The sequence below is a fragment of the Heptranchias perlo genome, chromosome 10, assembly GCF_035084215.1.
Source record: "Heptranchias perlo isolate sHepPer1 chromosome 10, sHepPer1.hap1, whole genome shotgun sequence".
Taxonomy (NCBI): domain Eukaryota; kingdom Metazoa; phylum Chordata; class Chondrichthyes; order Hexanchiformes; family Hexanchidae; genus Heptranchias; species Heptranchias perlo.
In genome coordinates, this window is record NC_090334.1 from 78,466,326 (window position 1) to 78,472,325 (window position 6,000).

The 6,000-nt window shown below is 43.5% G+C and overlaps 1 non-coding gene across 1 annotated transcript; it reads left to right on the forward strand.

Moving 5' to 3' along the window:
- Positions 1-258: 258 nt before the first annotated feature.
- Positions 259-365, forward strand: LOC137326815 (U6 spliceosomal RNA). The gene has a single exon (XR_010964277.1). It is a non-coding gene; the product is annotated as a U6 spliceosomal RNA (small nuclear RNA).
- Positions 366-6,000: the final 5,635 nt, after the last annotated feature.

A 6,000-nucleotide genomic window follows, 5' to 3' on the forward strand; every position in this document is an offset into this window, starting at 1 on the left:
CGATGCTCTGCCGATGTAGATAGTGTTTCGGTGCCATAGTTTTGATGGTCAAAGCACCTGTCTAGTAAACAAGAGATCCTGGGTCCAAGTCCCTGCGCTGCCTGTTTTCTGCAATTTATGTCAGGCCTTGGTGCAGTGAGTAGCACTCTCTCCTCTGAGTCGGTAGGACATGGGTTCAAGTCTCACTTGACCTCGAATGACAATCCCAGTGCTGGAGTGCTGCACTGTCAGAGGTGCCATCTTTTGGATGAGATGTTAGTGCTCCCTTCAGCGGCACGTATACTAAAATCGGACTGATACAGAGATGATTAGCATGGCCCCTGTGCAAGGATGACATGCAAATTTGTGAAGTGTCCTAACTCAAGAGGTCAAAGTACTACCAACTGATCCAAGCTACCACTTAATGTGTTGGTATTAATTCCCCTGTTGGCCATTTTAACAAAGTCATTAACCTGTTTCCTCCACTTGGGTTTGTTAAAATAGCAGACTGAGGAATTTCCTCTGAAAGTGTTAATCTATCTCTCAGTAAGATTGCAAAGCTAAGATTTTAACCCCACAAACTGAGCCATAGGGAGCTTGATATTACATTGTTAGTATTTTCTTTTCCTTTTCCCCTGACTACATCTTCCCACTCCATGCACCTTCCTTAACCGAGAGAATATGGTAGAGAACGTGTTACCAGTTTCGGCCAATACAGCAGCATGACCAGGTGCTAGGCGGTGCCCCGGGGAGAGCTTGTGTGACCGACCCTCTGATTTCCCTGTTCAGATGTCCTGTCTTTCACTCGTTGCCTCTGGGCGAGAGACCTGTTAAAAATTCCGAGAGGGAACTTAAGTCTAGGGGTAGGCTGCAGCTCACAAACAGTTCGAATGAAAGCCCCCCACCAACTGAAATCAGAAGAAAAGATAAACAGAATGTGAAAAAGAAACGAGAGTGAGAAGCAAGAGTGACAAAGGAGAGGGAAGAAAGGAGAAATTAGATTGGAAAGCCACAGATGTACAGTTGCGATGATTAAACCTGCAAAGGTGTACAAGGGAGGATGTTGTCTCAGACTCAAATATTTAACCATCTCCCAGAAATAACTGGAATCTAAATTATGCCGACTGCTTTGTAGTTAGGTCTGACACTATAATTAAGGGAAGGACCAAAAGTAACAAACCACATGTATAAAGCCCTTAGATCAGCAGAGGCCAGGCCAGGAGAAGAATTTAATAGAGTCTGGGAGGTGAATGTGTACTGGTTGTTACTGGACTAATGATCTAGAGACCAGGACTAATCATTCAGAAGAATGTGAGTCCAAATCCCACCATGGGCAGTTTGAGAATTTGAACTCAGTTTAAAAAAACAAATCTGGAAATAAAAAGCTGGTATCAGTAAAAGTGATCATAAAGCTGTCTGATTGTCGTTAAAAAACCCCAACTGATTCGCTTCCTTTAGGGAAGGAAACCTGCCGTCCTTACCCAGTCTGGCACCAACGTGATTGACTCTTAACTGTCTTGCTAGGCCACTGCAGAGGGCAATCAGGTCAATTAGGGATTGGCAATAAGTACCAGCCCTGCCAGTGACACTCACATCCTGAGAATTAATTTTTTTTAAAATACAAAATAAAATGACAGGAAGGAAATGGGATTTCTTTCCTCCTCCACCCTCTGCTCCTCAAAAATAACCTGCACCATTTATATAGAAAAGTATCCCAAGGCACTTCACAAAGGCTTGAGGATGATGGATGCTGAGCCAAAGACAGGGAAGAGCCAAGGAATGGGAGATTGACAGGTGACAGAAGCTTGGTCAAAAATAGTAAAAAGACAGCACTAGCATTCGTAACAAAATGGATGAATTGACAGCTCAAATAGAATTAAATATGTACGATCTGATAGCCATTACAGAGACATGGCTGCAAGATGACAAAGGATGGAACCTGAATATTCAAGGGTACTTGACATTTCAGGAAGCTAGGAAAAGGTGGAGGGGTCGCTCTGTTAATTAAGGATGACATGAGTATAATAGAGAGAAATGACCTTAGTTCTAAAGACCAAGATGTAGAATCAGTTTGGGGAGAGATAAGAAATAGTATAGGCAAGAAGTCACTTGTGGGAATAGTTTATAGGCCCCTTAACAGTAACCACACTGTAGGACAGGGTATACAGGAAGAAATAATGGGGGCTTGTGAGAAAGGAACAGTGATAATCATGGGCCGATTTTAATCTACTTATAGATTGGGAAAATCTGATTGGCAAAGGTAGCCTGGAAGATGAGTTCATAGTGCTTTCGGGACAGTTTCTTAGAGCAGCACGTTCTAGAGCCAACCAGAGAGCAGGCTCTTCTAGATCCGGTAATGTATGATGAGACAGGATTAATTAATGACCTCATTGTAAAGGAGCCTCTAGGTAGCAGTGATCACAATATGATTGAATTTTGCATTCAGTTTGAGGGAGGGAAGAGTAAGTCTAAGACTAGTGTTTTAAACTTAAATAAGGGCAATTATGAGGGCATGGAGACAGAGCTGGCTAAAGTGAACTGGAAAATTAGGTTAAGGGATAGGTCAATAGAGATGCAGTGGCAGACATTTAATGAGATAGTTCATATCACTCAGCAAAGATACATTCCAGTGAGAAAGAAAGACTATAGGGGAAGGATGTACAATCCGTGGTTAACTGAGGAAGTTAAAGATAGTATCAAATTGAAAGAAAAAGCATACAATTCTGTGAAGATTAGTGGCAGGTCAGAAGATTGGACAGAATATAAAAAACAGTAAAGAATAACCAGAAGAATAATGAGGGAGAAATTAGAGTACGAGAGAAAGCTAGCAAGAAATATAAAAACAGATAGTAAGAGTTTCTACAGGTATTTAAAAAGGAAAAGAGTAAGTAAAGTGAGTGTTGGTCCTCTAGAGAATGAGTCTGGGGAATTAATAATGGAGAATAAGGAAATGGCGGATGAGTTGAATAGATATTTTGCATCTGTCTTCACTGTACAGGATACAAATAACATGCCCGAAATAATTGTGAATCAAGAGGTGAAAGGGAGGGAGGAACTTAAAACATTTACAATCACCAGGGAAAGGGTTCTGAAAAAATTATTAGAACTAAAAGTTGACAAGTCCCCAGGTCCTGATGGACTTCATCCTAGGGTCTTAAAAGAAGTGACTGCAGAGATAGTAGATGCATTAGTATTAATTTTCCAAAATTCCCCAGATTCTATACCAATGACTTGGATGAAGGGACCGAATTTGCTGATGACACAAAGGTAGGTAGGAAAATAAGTTGTGAAGAGGACATAAGGAGTCTGCAAAGGGATTTAGATAGATTAAGTGAATGGGCAAAAATTTGGCAGATGGACTATAATGTGGGAAAATGTGAACTTGGCAGGAGGAATAGAAAAGCAGTATATTATTTAAATGGAGAGATTGCAGAACTCTGAGGTACAGAGGGATCTGGGTGTCCTAGTACATGAATCACAAAAAGTTAGTATTCAGGTGCAGCAAGAGATTAGGAAGGCAAATGGAATGTTGTGATTTATTGCAAGGGGAATGGAATATAAAAGTAGAGATGTTTTGCTACAGTTGTACAGGGCATTGATGCACAGACCACATCTAGAATACTGTGTGCAGTTTTGGTCTCCCTATTTAAGAAAGGACATAATTGCTTGAGGTGTTTCAGAGAAGGTTCACTCGACTGATTCCTGGGATGAGGGGGTTATCTTATGAGGAAAGGTTGGACAAGTTGGGCCTGTATACACTGGAGTTTAGAAGAATGAGAGGTGATCTTATTGAAACATATAAGATCTCGAGGGGACTTGAAGGGGTAGATGCTGAGAGGATGTTTTCTCTTGTGGGAGAGACTAGAACTAGGGGACACAGTTTAAAAATAAGGGGTCTCCCATTTAAGACGGAGATGAGGAGAAATTTTTTCTCTGAGGGTCATGAGTCTGTGGAACTCCCTTCCCCAGAGAGCGGTGGAGGCAGGGTCATTGAATATTTTTAAGGCTGAGTTAGATAGATTCCTGATCTAACAAGGGAGTCAAAGGTTATAGTAGGTAGACTGGAAAGTAGGGATGAGGTCAAAATCAGATCAGCCATGATCTTATCAAATGGCAGAGCAGGCTCGAGGGGCCGAATGGCCTACTCCTGCTCTTAATTCGTATGTTCGTATGTATAAAGAGCTTGGTTTTAACAACAACAACTTCCATTTATATAGCTCCTTCAATGTATAAAACATCCCAAGGTGCTTCACAGAAGTATTATCAAACAAAATTTGACACTGAGCCACATAAGGAGATATTAGGACAGGTCAAAGAGGTAGGTTTTAAGAAGTGTGTTAAAGGAGGAGAGAGGTGGAGAGGCGGAGAGGTTTAGGGAGTGAATTGCAGGGCTTAGGGCCTAGGCAGCTGAAAGCACGGCCGCCAATGGTGGAGCGTTTTTTAAAAAATTATTCATTCATGGGATGTGGGTGTCGCTGGCAAGGCTGGCATTTATTGCCCATCCCTAATTGCCCTTGAGAAGGTGGTGATGAGCTGCCTTCTTGAACCTCTGCAGTCCATGTGGTGAAGGTGCACCCACAGTACTGTTAGGGAGGGAGTTCCAGGATTTTGACCCATCGACAATGAAGGAACGGCGATATATTTCCAAGTTGGGATGGTGTGTGACTTGGAGGGGAACGTGCAGGTGGTGGTGTTCCCATGTGCCTGCTGCCTTTGTCGTTCTAGGTGGTAGAGGTCGCGGGTTTGGGAGGTGCTGTCGAAGAATCCTTGACGAGTTGCTGCAGTGCATCCAGTGGATGGTACACACTGCAGCCACAGTATGCCAGTGGTGGTGGGAATGAATGTTTAGGGTGGTGGATGGGGTGCCAATCAAGCGGGCTGCTTTATCTTGGATGGTGTCGAGCTTCTTGAGTGTTGTTGGAGCTGCACTCATCCAGGCAAGTGGAGAGTATTCCATCACACTCCTGACTTGCCTTGTAGATGGTGGAAAGGCTTTGGGAGGTCAGGAGGTGAGTCACTCACTGCAGAATACCCAGCCTCTGACCTTCTCTTGTAGCCACAGTATTTATGTGGCTGGTCCAGTTAAATTTCTGGTCAATGGTGACCCCCAGGATGTTGATGGTGGGGGATTCGGTAGTGGTAATGCCGTTGAATGTCAAGGGGAGGCGGTTAGACTCTCTCTTGTTGGAGATGGAAGATGGCAGGACAAGTTGATTAAAAAAAGTAAAGAGCAAGAAAGTTATGCTAAACTTTTATAATCACTGGTTGGGCATCAACTGGAGTTTTGTGTCCAGGCAACATACTTTAGGAAGGATGCTAAGGCCTTGGAAAGGATGCAGAGGATAATTACTAGAATGATATTAGGGACTTCAGAAAAAAAACTCTATATTCAAGGTAAAAGGCGGGAGGTTTAGAGGGGATTTGAGAAACAACTTTTTCACCCAGAGGGTGGTTGGAGTCTGGAACTCACTGCCTGAAAGGGTTGTGGAGGCAGGAACCCTCACAACATTCAAGAAGCATTTGGATGAGCACTTGAAATGCCATAGCATACAAGGCTACGGACCAAATGCTGGAATATGGGATTAGAGTAGACAGGGCTGATGGCCGGCGCGGACACGATGGGCCGAAGGGCCTCTATCCGTGCTGTATGACTCTATGACTCTCTATGACTCTATGGTCATTGCCTGGCACTTGTTTAGCATGAATGTTACTTCCATTTATCAGCCCAAGCCCCATAAAAATCAGGGATGTGCAAGAGGCCTGAATTGGAGGGTTGTAGGGCTGGAGGAGGTTACAGAGATAGGGAGGGGCGAGGTTTCAACACAAAGATAAGAATTTTAAAATTGAGGCGTTGCTGGACCGGGAGCTAATATAAGTCAGCGAGCACAGGGGTGACGGGTGAACAGGACTTGGTGCGAGTTAGGATACAGGATGAACTCAAGTTCATGGAGGGTGCAAGGGGGGAGGCTGGCTAGGGGAGCGTTGGAATAGTTTAGGCTGGAGGTAACAAAACAAAGGTCA